General features: G+C 33.8%; 1 long non-coding RNA gene across 1 annotated transcript; it reads right to left on the reverse strand.

The window, feature by feature from the left end:
- Positions 1–6,255: 6,255 nt before the first annotated feature.
- LOC136208573 (uncharacterized) lies at positions 6,256–7,815 on the reverse strand. The gene is made up of 3 exons (XR_010677201.1): positions 7,623–7,815; positions 7,424–7,498; positions 6,256–6,522 (listed from the first exon to the last, which is right to left on the reverse strand). It is a non-coding gene; the product is annotated as an uncharacterized lncRNA (long non-coding RNA).
- Between the last annotated feature and the right edge of the window lie 5,981 nt (positions 7,816–13,796).

The raw sequence follows: 13,796 nt of genomic DNA on the forward strand, positions 1-13,796 counted from the left end.
TTGAAGTTTGAGACATATTAAATAAAATATTAAAGAGATATTGAAATATTATACTTACAATGAAATTTATTTCAATATAAATTATGTTATATTATTATTATTATTATCAAGAAGTTATTTTTTCCTAATTTTCTAGACAAGGAGATTGTAAGCGTCTAATACGCTTGATAAGATGTTTATTCTTGAAGAATGTGGATTATGCTAGATACGAATTCAAAATCAAGGTAAATAAAAATAAATTTTGATGCTTAAAATCCTAAAAATATACATTGATTATGAATATTGAGATAATTGCTTTTGCAACATTGGCTTATATAATTTTTAACTATTATATTATGGTTCGTACAAAATTGTTAGTATTACAAGAGTTTTTAACAGATGAAAATGAAATATGATCATAGGACAAATTATTGAAAAATATTAATTAAGAAAATATTATTATTTGCATCTCTTTAAATTCTCAAATGTTGAGCATAATGATTCTAATTAATATAATTAATTTCACATATTAATTATAAAACGTTATTTTTTTGTACTGAGTGGTTATAATTGCGATTTAATTCTATTTAACTAAAATTAATTTATGGACTTAATACTTCATTAAGAAAAAATAAAATGTTTAATTAATGGGCAAAAAATATTTTCACTCTCCTCTTTATACGCTTGTGTCTCGACATTCTCTCTTATTTAAAAAAAACTCCGAGAGGAAGATGGTTCTCTCCTAATTATCTTTTTCGTCCCTTCATTTTTTTTTCAATTCTTTTGTTTGTTTTTCTTACTTACAAAATTTAAGAATATATAATTATTAGAAAATATTAATGAAGTCAAATAAGTGATATCTGCGAGTATGGCTGATATTCTATATAGTGAAAGAATGAAGAACAAATTGATCGAATGTCTTGATAAGATATTACGAGATGAAAATATGAGAAATCATCATCTTAAACTGATTCAATTAGATATATTGGGTTATTGTAGCAGAATGAATAATTGAATTCGAATACTTGGTGATCATGAAATTCCATCAACCAAAATAATTATCATCAAGATGAATTTGTGACTAATTCTTACGAATTTTTTTTATATGTAACATATTGAATTGATAAAGTTTCTTCATATGCAACATTAGAAAAGTATTGATTGTTATAGTTTATAGAATAATATATTGATGTTGCTTCCATTTTAACATAGATTGTAATTCTTTTGTATCGTAGATATAATATTTAATTTTAATTGTAGTTTAATTCAATTTTTGTTTAACCTATATTGTAATTCTTTTGTATCGTAAATATAATATTTAATTTTAATTATAGTTTAATTCAATTTTTGGTTTTTTATAATGAGACAATTAATGGAGCACTATCGAAATAAGAAGAAAGACTTGCATATGATTTTCATTGACTTGGAGAAAGCATATGATAAGGTACCAAGGGAAGTACTTTGGTGGGCCTTGATAAGGAAAGGCATTTCGCGGAAATATATTGACATCATAAAGGACATGTATGAGGGAGTATGCACGAGTGTACGAACTAGTGTTGGGAAGACTGAAGAGTTTCCTATTATGATTGGAGTGCATCAAGGTTCCGCACTAAGCCCATTTCTTTTTGCCATCGTTATGGATGAACTAACAAGTTCACTTCAAGATGGTATACCATGGTGCATGCTGTTTGCAGATGATATTGTGTTGGTTGATGAGACGAAAGAAGGAGTGGAGATGAAGTTGGAACTATGGAGACAAACTCTAGAATCTAGAGGCTTTAAGTTGAGTCGAAGTAAGACAGAATATTTGGAGTGTAAGTTTAGCGGCCGTAGGAGTAGGGAGGCAGGGACAATCACCCTAGATGGGAGAGTTGTTCAGGCCTCGGATTGCTTCCGGTATTTAGGATCTATTATCCAAATAGATGGAGAAGTAGATGGAGATGTTGCTCATAGGATTAAAGCTGGTTGGTCGAAGTGGAAGAGTGCTACGGATTTCCTTTGTGATCCCGGCATGCCTAATAGATTGAAGGGAAAATTCTACCGGACGGCAATTAGACCAATATTGTTATATGGTACGGAGTGTTGGGCAGTGAAACACTGCCACATCCATAAGATGTCGGTGGCGGAGATGCGTATGTTGAGATGGATGTGTGGTCATACGAGAAAGGACCGGGTGCGTAATGAAATAATTAGGACAAAAGTAGGGGTCACATCTATTGAGAATAAAATGAGAGAAAACCGACTAAGGTGGTTTGGCCATATGAGACGTAGAGCGCTTGATGAGCCGGTTAGGAGAACCGAAGAGTGGCAAAGGGATGTAGTGGTGAGGGGTAGGGGAAGACCTAAGCAAACTTGGAGGAGGGTGATCGATAGTGATATGAGTTTATTGGGAATTGAGGAAAATATGGTAGTGGATAGGACGGAGTGGAGGGAGCGAATCTGTGTCGCTGACACGACTTGATTTTCACGGTTTTATATGATGGTTCATGTTAGCCGACCCCGAATCATTTCGGGACTAAGGCTTTGTTGTTGTTGTTGTTGTTGTATTATATTCTAATATATTTCTTAATTAATCTGCTATTTTATTATTATTATTTCACAGAATATTTGGAATATGAAAATGTATTAAAATTCCTAAAAAGTACAAATCGTTGAATTTTGTAAAAATAAATAAATCATTCATCTTTAGTTAAAATTCTATAAAAAAAAAGTAGTCAATTATTTTTAAAATTAATTTAATTTGAATTATCATTAAAAAAATATATATTAATTTCAAATATACATAATATAATTTTTTTTCATAGCATGATATAAAATTATTTAAAAGTAAATATATCAATTTATTTATTTATCTAAATTATATAAAAGTTTCATACCCCGTGCATCGCACGGGTTTTCGACTAGTTAACATAATTACAAATCAATCAAATAGTTATAGGCATAATTATAGGCACAATTATAGGTCTTGTTTTTTTGTAAATTCTTGGGTATTTATATTGATCAATATATATATTTTGTATATAATTTAATAATTATTACTTTATATTTTCATTGGGCCCTTAAGGATTTAAATATTTTTTATTACTTAATGCATTTAGCGAGGTTATTACTTTAGTCCATTGGCCCAAGTCGGGACCAGAAGAATTTATTATATAATCGAGGTTATTACTTTATTGAATATTCATTTATCGAGGTTTAACTGTACAATGGTATCCTAATTTCTCCTTGTAGTTATCTCTCTATTTTTTGCATTGTCTCCCCTAAACAGGATGTATGACATTACGTTCAAGTTCAACTTCGCGAGTATAATTAACGTTGTACTTGATTTGGAGATGTGGTCACTATTTGGCATGGGTGGTATATGAAAAAAAAGGTACGTTATTATAAAGTTACATTTTTCTATATGGGTTTGGCTTATGCATTTGAAGTTATGATTCCGACATAGTATCTAAATTTTTAGATAACCAGCCTAATCGTGAGCCCACGATTCAAGAATTGAAACTGATCCATTAATCAACGCTTCACTAATATTAATATTTGAAACTAAATAAAATAATTTTTTTTGTGTGTTTTGATTTTAATTTGGAGTTTATGTAACATTAGACATTAATGTAAGTTGTTGTGTTTTTTCTATTTTGCAGTAACAAATTACGTGAATTAGAAGGTTGATATTTATAGTTTTGGATTATATATCTTTAACTCGTAATAAAAGTGAATGGAGAAGAGAGAAGATGATATAAGAAACCTTCTACTAAAAAGTACATTAAAAAAAGAAGATATGAGAATCAAGCAGAGGTAAGGATAAAGAAGAAGGAAAACCAAAACAAATACACCCTCCATTCTCAAATAAGTATCGTTTTAGAGGTTTTCACACAAATTAAGAAACACCATTAATATGCACTTAAATTAATAAATTTACATGGATTAACTAAATAAAAATTCTCTCTCCTATAATGGTTTTTCAAAAAACTTTGAAAGCTTAAAAAACACATAAATCAAGACAAAATTTAAATGCTTAGACCAAAAAACTATACTAAATTTTATTGAAAAACGAAAACGACACTTAAAAAAGAACAAAAATAATTATCTAAAACGACACTTATTTGAGAATGGAGAGAGTAGAAGATATGGTTTGGTTATTATATTTAAAGATATGGTTACAATATAACATCTAAATTTGGTAGACAATTAACCCAATTGTGAGCTTGCAATTAAAGATTTAATTGAAATCGATCAATTAATCAACACTTGGCTGATCCTGATATTTGATCTAAAAATAATAATTATTGTATATTTTGATTTGAAGTTAATAATAAGAGATTGTTTGATTTGATTAAAAAACATTGAAATGAGAATGCGAATAGATTATTCTCGTTTAAAGTGTTTGGTTAACCAATATTTCACATAGAACGTGATTTCCTAAATAAGGGAATGATTTATTCCCTGATTCAGCAATGAAATAAAAAAAAGTTTTGTTTCTCTAATTCTCACCTTCCCGATCTATACATAGTGATTGAGTTTTTTTAATTCATTTTATTTTATGTATTAGTTAGGATTTTTATGTAATCTTATTTGTATTAATAATATACTTTTTAATATTTTATATAACACAAATTGATTTTTATTTTTCAGACTTGTTAATTATTAAGGGTTTTATTTTTTATTTACCTGTTAAATATATTATTATTATTTAATTTCTTTTAATTTTATCGTATTTTGATTCCGATTTTAAAATCTAAACCAAACACTTGTAAAAGTAATTAAATTCCGACTCTGGATTAAACCAAACAAAAAAAAATAAATAGTTATTCTGATTCCGTAGCATTCCAATTTCTGATTCTAATTCTGATTTCGAAAGTTTGAACCAAACACCTCCTAATAGTTTCGAGATCACATGTCTCCAATTCATAATAAAAACAAATGCAAAGGAGGGGATATAAGGAATACCCTCCATTCTTCGGCTCTTACTTACTTGAAGAGAAGATGGATAAAGGAGTTAGATGGAAAATATATCCAAGTACAAAAAAGATATATTAAATATAATAAATTTGACACTGCAGTGTTCGAGTCACTTGCAAAGAATTCGGTCCATAATGTACACAAAATAATAAAAAAAAGGGAAGTAGGAGAATCAAGCAAAGGAAAGAAGAAGAAAACAAAAGCAAAAACAAGAAATTAAATCTCACTTTAAACTTAAGTTGGTATTTTATTTTGTTAACATTGATGAGAAAAAAAAAGGAAGATGAAGAGTCTGTTTGGTTTACGTACTATTTTATGTTACTGTTGGAAAAAGTTACTTTTCCAAAAAGTAGATATTCCATATTTTTATAAAAAAAAAGTTATTTTTCATGTATAAAAGGCCAACAATATGTGTTTAATAAATATTGAAAATTCTCATACTTAAAGTGAAAAGTCAAACATGAAGAGAAAATGGAGTAACCAAACACCTCCTAAGTGATTTTGATTTATATTTGATAGCATCCAAATATTATCCACTAGTATGAAATCTCGTGCAATGCACGGGAAATATATTTTTTTATTAATTACTTAAATAAATAATAATAATAATAATAATAAGTATTGGAAAATTTATAATTAAAGAATTGGAATAAACTATTAAAAGTCTTTAATTATTTTTAACTTATGTATTTAAGAATGAACTCAAAAACTTTAATTAAATTTATAAAATTTAAAGAGATAATGGAAAATAAACAAATATTAATCTATTAAGTACTATAATAGAGTGGCAAACTCAAAAGCATATGAGCAAACAATCTAACACACCACTTAGCGATTAAAATAATCCTATGGTGGAGATTAAATAAAAAGAAAGTGTATACATACTTATTATATACACTAACTAAAACATAAAGTGGCAGGTTGCACATGAGCGAGGCTAATGACAACATGAACAAATGGTAAACAAATGAATTAAAGGAACTTGTTGCTCTAGTTAACCACCACTAAATAAATTAAATCTCATTGTGCTAAAGAAGAATGCTTCAGATTCCTTGTTAATGTATAAAATATGGCAACAACATGATTGTCCAATAATTTCAACCTAAAAGAGAAGAATATTAACATACAATCTTATGAAAAGGAGATATGCGAAAGAAAATTAATGATAATATATACTGTAATTATTAAAATAGTAATTATGAAATCTAAATGTTTCTTAAATTTGAGTGATTGGCAGATCAGCTTAAGTATTTTTATATAATAATAGATAAATAGATGAGTTTATGACCATCCACAATAAACTTGGTTGTCCTAGAATTCTAGACGTATCCTAATAGCCATAACAATATGGAGAAGAATCCAAGTAGTAACTATTGAAAAAAGCAAATTGCCTTTAGAATGTGAATTATCTACTTTCTCAATGCTTTTGGACAGGTTAAACTGAGATATTTTTCAAATTCATTATCAGACAATGTAAATGGTGAAGTTTCACCATGTCTACCTCTTCACATACTGCACTTGTAAGATCAATGTCATTCCAGGAACACTTTCATGCCCTTGACTTATGCCTGTGTATTCGTAGTCCTACATTGCAAATTGAAGCATTCAACTTAATCAAAGAAAAAAAATCAATAAAATATGGCCAAAATGGCAAGATTTCATGATAATCTTTGGCTCTTTGGCTCAATATTCACTTAATTTGATTGCATCATATTGTTTTGATGTGCAGATGTTTTACTGTTAAAATCAATAAGTGTTTGATTGTACCGAAAGAGATAAACAAAGATAAAAGAGAATGAACACATAGCGGGGCACCAACTTTTATCAACAAAGATGAGAATAAAATTCGCTTTTTATTTGAAGACCATAAGGCACAAAGACATTTGATAAATTGGTGAGCCTTTTAAGGATGCAAGCTTTTATATCTTCAAGATAAAAAAAAATATACTGACTACCTTTAATAGCAACTCTGTAAGTCAAGGATAAAATACCTACATATATGGAAGACTATGTATCAAAATGAAGCTAAGAGTTTGAGGAAGACAATTAAGCTGTTAAGCTTTGAATATAATTACATCATAAGAGAAAGTTATGAATGTCTTATTGAAAACTAAAACATTATTTAGTTGGTAGCCAAATATTATAAACTTCATGCCTAGATCAGAAATGTTGTCGAAAGACTATGGACTTAAATCAAAATAACAGTGATGATGATGATAAATAATCAGTAGATCTGTGATGATAAATAATCAGTAGATCTGTGATGATGTAAAATGTAATCAAAATCATAGTGAAGTAATAGAAAGAACAATAACCAAAGCCAACAAAGCCCCTAACCGTCGTTAACTTCCCCAAAATCCTAGGTCAAGAACACACTGATACAGGCAACAAAAAACATATAAGAACAAACTGCACAATGACAATTGGAAATTTGAGTTTGTGCTTTAGGGGGGGGGGGGGGGGGGGGGAAATATGCTCTTCTCACCAGTAGGACGACCTGCATCTCGAACCCAATTTTGATCAGTGCTGCTTGTAAGCATTGAACAACTTCTCTTCCAACCTACAAAAGCAAACAATAAAAAAACCCACTTAATAATGATAACGAAATGGTATAAAAATACTGTGTTTATTCGGAATGCAAAACAGGAATATATCCACAGCTGATAGTAAAAACAATAGCTTACATGGAGACTACAACACACACAAAATAAGCTATTCTGAACCCCTAAAACTCAATTTGAGCCAGTGATGAGGAAATGAAAACCCAAAAGAAATAGAGGGATTAGAGAGAGATGAGAAAATGAAAATTTAGAAGAGGGTAAGTGGATTTTCTGGTAAAGGTAGAGGAGTCTGAATGAGGAAGGTAGGAGTTTGAGGGTGGAGATGAAGAGGATTAGAGTGAAAAAAGAAGAGATGAAAATACTTTTTTTTATACAAAACATTCGAAGCAGTTGAGGTCTGGTTAGAGAAAAAACAGTTGAGGAAGTAGTTGTGATGGAGAGAGGGCGAAGATTGAGGGATTACAGAGAAGCAGTTGTGCATCTAATTTGTGCTGAAGAAGAGAATAAAAGAATTCTTAAAACTCTATAAAATTGACACGTCAGCAGTAAGTATCCTGCTTTAAATAAATATATAGATAGAATAGATAGATGAGGTAAAATCATAAAAATCCATAAATAAAATGATCTATTGGTATAAAGCACAGTCGCGTAGCAATAACCACTGGGTCAAAGATATGACGTATGCCAGAAGAAACTCCAAAAGGGGACCTTGCCACGTGGATACGCCATAAAGGTTCGACACGCTAAAAGAGACCAACGTCTGCCAAGACAGGGGCATATACGCCCTTGTTACTATTGAGTCGTTTTCCTAGGGAATCGTTATGCTCAGTGGCATTAAAACATTTCATTAAAAGCCCTAACGATCGAACTTGAAGAATGAATAATTAATACCCAAAGCGCAAGGCTAAAAGTGGTCCAATTTTTTTACTATATATATATATATAGTATTTTTTTTATTATAAATGTAATTATAATACACATTCAAGTCTAAAAATAGATCAAATAATATGAAATTTTAGGTTTAGAAGGTCCTAAATTTCTATTTTGAACTTTTACGTACAATTTTTTATTAAGGTATTCTTATCTCTTATTTCGCCTAGGCCCATAAAATATCAAGACCAATCCTGGTAAAAAGCTTCTATCCAACCAGTTCATCAGGACAATCACAAACTGTTCATAACACATCTCAGTTTTAAATCCAACTTGAGGCATACAAGCGTTTAAGCTTTGAAGCTGAAAAAAATCTCCTCAATATATGTATTACAGAGAATAACATGTGTCTGAGCATGAACTAGACCACAAACAAAAATGTACCTTTGCATCAGATTCTTTATTTTGACAATATGACGTACAATTGCATGAGGATCGTTTCACAAGACATATATATATTGAATCATCTTGCATTTTTTTATCTCCTTTTATAATTTTCACAGCTTAACGAATTGAGTAGGAGTCGAAAGAACCAGGACAGAGTATTTGATGGTTGCCATTGTATTTTATTTTTTACTATATGCTATGTTGTGTTTTCTAGATTTCTTGTGTTAAGCTAAGCAAGTGATGTGTCATCCTATAGCTCAAATCATGACTATGTTCTAGATTTGTTTCATCTCTTTGATATACACATATTTTTGTATTTGTTATAATAAAATATATTTCGTTATATTACCCTCCCTACAACAACTAATTAAATTCTAGGAAAAATTACAAAACTAGGTCAAATGGGAAGCCCATTTATATATTTAACTCATTTACTCAACCTACTACATATCTAGACTGTTTTGTGTGACTTTCTCATAATACCCTCAATCTTTCATCGCCCTCTTCCTCTTCCTTACGGTTTCCTCTTCACCCAAAATGGCTCCTCCTCCTTCCACAGAGATCTAACCTGCAAAATCCGTTGTTGTTTGACGGCGTTCTCCAACAACTCCTACTCCGGAGAGAAAAAAGAAGCGAACGGCGGTAGAGGAAAAACGAGAGGGCGATTTTAGGGCGAACGACAGTGAGAGAAGGTGAACGACGGTAGAAGAAGGTGAACAGTGAGAGCAAAGAAGAGGAAGAATGCGAACAGTCGGTAGAAGAAGGTGAACAGTGAGAGAAAAGACGAGGAAGAAGGCGAACAACAAAGAAAAGGGAAGAAAGAGGGCGATTTTAGAGCGAACGACAACCTCGTTCCGTGAGGCAGAAGATTGGGAAACGCAAAGAAAATGCCTAATTCTATAAATCTCACTGAATTATTGCTGGTGTATTCATCTATGTTCTGATTTTTTTGTTTTTTTTTTTTTTGTTTTTGAAAGAAAAACGAAACTTTATTGGCTGATATCAGCTAAAAGAATGGGAAACAAAAATGGAGCAGAATACCACTCACTACGGTGAGACACAGAACTGACAGCCCTAGCTAACGTATGAGCCGCACAGTTCGCTAACCGTTTAACAAAAGAGATCGATGCATCATCTAACTCTTTGAACAAATCAATACAATCAGAAATCAAATCAGAAAGGTAAGAGAGAGAGCGAGAACGATCCTTAATTGCGGTAACTACAGATAAGCAATCAGACCGAATCTCAACTCCACTAATGCCCTTGTCTTTAATCCACGACAACGCCCCTTTAACAGCCATAGCTTCCGCAACAATAGGTTCGAAACAGCCAAGTAAGCCACCGTGGCTGGCAAATAAGCACGAACCAGAATGATCCCTAAGCACAAACGCAAAGGAACAAAAACCATCATTATGAAAAAGGCCAACATCAACATTGCAAGCAAACTTACCATCCGGCGGCCTAATCCATTTTACAGCAGCCCTACCAATACCAGTCGAACCCACGACTCTAAGGAATTGAGCCATCTTCCAATCATCAAACTCATTTACAGCTGAACGAAATAAAACCTAAGCAGATAGGCGGGACTGGGACCAGACCTGGTTATTTCTATTTTTCCAAATCCACCACAACGTAAATAAAATCTTACTTGAATGAGGATGATCAGCACTCTTCAGTATCGGAATCAACCATGCTTCAAAATCCAACGTTTGCACCATTCTGTCATCACCAAAAACAATGGACCAGATTTCCTGAACCACCGGACATTGCACAAAAACATGAAATTCATCCTCCAAATCATTATTACACATCGGGAAAATGGGGGAGAGAGAACTATGACGTTTGTGAAGATTTAACATAACCGGTAAACAACTCACCAAAGTCCGCCATAAGAAATTTTTAATTTTTGGTGGCAGCGATAATTTCCAGATTAAACTCCACCGATCGTCACGCGCATCAGCCATAGCATGATCGACCACAACAGTACCAGCCCGATAACCTGATTTAACCGAGTAGCTGCCCGACTTATCAAGCCCCCATAACCAACCATCCTGAGAACGAGTTGAACCATGAGGAATAGCAGAAATAAGACGGATATCCCTATCATTAAAGTTTTGAGTAATAAGGTCAAAGTTCCACCTTTCGTTGGGAAGTAACAGATCAGCCACTTTCCCCGTAGGAAGACCAAGATAAACATCGCTTTCGATATACGGATTCCGCTCATCCAATAACCACGGACTGCCCCAAATACTCGTCAATAAACCATCGCCAATTTTACGTTGAAGCCCCTTCACAAGTAGCGGTCGCCCAGCAAGAATGCTTCTCCAAACATAGGATGGGTTGTGACCAATAGACGAGAGTAAAAAATTAGAAGATGGAAAATACCTAGCTTTTAATATCTGAGAAACAAGTGAGTTCGGATGTTGTAAAATCCTTCACGCCTGCTTAGCTAAAAGAGCTTCGTTAAACTCCCGAATCCGCCTGAACCCAAGAACCCCCGAGCATTTTGGAATACACAGACGATCATAACTCATCCAATGAATCGGATTTCCCTCACTGTTACCTCCCTTCCACCAAAACCGATTAATCATCCTCTGAACCTCCTCACAGAACTGTACCGGCAGCAAGAAAATACTCATGATATATGTTGGGATAGACTGTAGAACAGACTTGATTAATACTTCTTTACCCGCCCTTGATAGAAACTTTTATTTCCAATTTTGAATACGGGAACGGATACGATCCTTCAAGAAAGCAAACGTATGCATTTTACTGTGCCTCACCGAAGCTGGCGCCCCCAAATAGAACCCCAAATCGGAAACCTCACTGACACCCAAAGCCGCCACCACATTGTCCTTATCCAAGCTACTAGTATTGGAGCTAAAAAAGAGGGCAGATTTCTCAAAATTTATACATTGACCAGTAGCCTTCTCATATGACCCAAGACACTGCTGAATGATAGTTGATTCCGCAAAGGAAGCGTTAAAAAACAAGTAACTATCATCCGCAAAGAAAAGATGAGAAATACTAGGAGCTGAACGTGCAATCCGACATCCATGAATAAGGCCAAGTCTTTCCTTTGTATTGAGGAGAATTGATAAACCCTTCGCACAAATAAGAAAAAGAAACGGACTAAGAGGGTCACCTTGTCTTAAACCGTGAGTCAGAAAAATAGGGCCTAACTCACGGCCATCATGGCTGATCTTATACGTTACCGATTCAACGCACATTCGCATCCATTTGATCCAGCCATCATGAAAACCCAACTTGCGAAACATACCCCAAAGAAACTGCCATTCCACACGGTCATATGCCTTGCTCATATCAAGTTTTAGAGTCGCCAAACCTTTCCTCCATTGTCTTTTATTCTTTAGATGATGAATTACCTCATAAGCCACAATGACATTGTCAGAAATTAATCTATCTTTTAAAAAAGCACTCTGATTAACTGATATCACCGAAGGGAGAATGGCTTTGAATCTATTCACCAACATTTTGGAAATGATCTTGTACAGAACATTGCAAAGAGCAATAGGTCTAAGATCAGTGACCCGGACAACGTTAGCTTTCTTAGGAATGAGCACAATAAAGGTTTCATTAAGCTTATCTGAAAGTTGGCATGTCCTGAGAATATTAAGACAGTCCGCTACAATATCAGAACCAATGATATTCCAAAATCTTTGAAAGAAAGCCGGATTGGGTCCATCAGGGCCCGGACTCTTGTTCGGATGCATAGAAAAACATGCCTCCTTAATCTCCTCCTCACAAAATTGCCGACAAAGATACTCGTTCTGAACGGAACTGACCCTCAGTCTGACCTAGTCAAGAATAACCGCTACGTCACTACCATGACTAGTAAAAATATCCTGAAAATACTCACAAAGAAGCTCCTCAATACCACTACCCCAGCCACGAAGCTCCCCATTACCATCTCTTAATTCAGTAATTGTATTACACCGTTTCCTTGATGAGGCATGGGCGTGAAAGTAACAAGTATTCGAATCCCCATCTTGTAACCAATGGATCTTAGTGCGTTGCTTCCAAAAGTCCTCCTGTTGTTGGAGAGTTTTCACAAAGTTTGATCTCACTTGGTTAAACAATTCCATCCCAAGACGATTAGTACGGCTTCGGAACTCCACCAATTGCTCACGAAGCAAATTTAATTGATGAGAAAAGTTACTGTCAAGTGATTTACTCCATACCTGGATGGCTTTGGTATAGGCAGACAACTTTTGAGATAGAGAAAGTCTGCAATTGGCCTCCCAAGACCTCTGAACCGTAGCAACACAGCTGGTCTCTCTAAGCCATTGGTTTTCGAACCGAAAACTACGCACCCTAGGAACCCGGATCCACGCTTTGAGCTGAAGAAGCAGAGCCGAGTGATCAGAACAAGCAGTAGTTAAGTTTGTTACCACAGACTGACCAAAACATTCTTTCCATTTTGAATTAACTGTAACTCTATCAAACCTCTCTTCAACCCAAAGACTAGATCCTCTATCCATTTCCCAAGTAAATGGATAACCAACCATCGACATTGTAACCAACTCACACTCCTCCAATGCAGCCTGAAATCCTTCCATCAACCAATAAGCCCGGACAGGACCCCCTTTCTTCTCAGATGCACAAGTCAGATCATTAAAATCCCCCACACAACACCAAGCTTGTCTATTAGAATTAAACAGAGAGGAAAGAAGTTGCCAAGAATCTCTTCTTCTTTGACGTTCAGGAAAACCATAAAAACCTGTTAGGCGCCAAGGAGGAAGGTTAAGGAAAGTTATCTGAGCGTCAATGAAGTTGGTATGCGAATTCAGAATATCAACTGAAACATTATTATGCCAATGCAAGGCGATACCACCCCCGTGGCCTCTACCATCTACAATATGAAACTTTTCAAAACCCAATTTCCTACAAACTGTCTGAACCCTAACCTCTTTGATCATAGTCTCCATTAGAAAAACCAAGGCGGGCTTATGGATACGA

This window comes from Euphorbia lathyris, chromosome 10 (genome assembly GCF_963576675.1).
Source record: "Euphorbia lathyris chromosome 10, ddEupLath1.1, whole genome shotgun sequence".
In the NCBI taxonomy this organism is placed as follows: domain Eukaryota; kingdom Viridiplantae; phylum Streptophyta; class Magnoliopsida; order Malpighiales; family Euphorbiaceae; genus Euphorbia; species Euphorbia lathyris.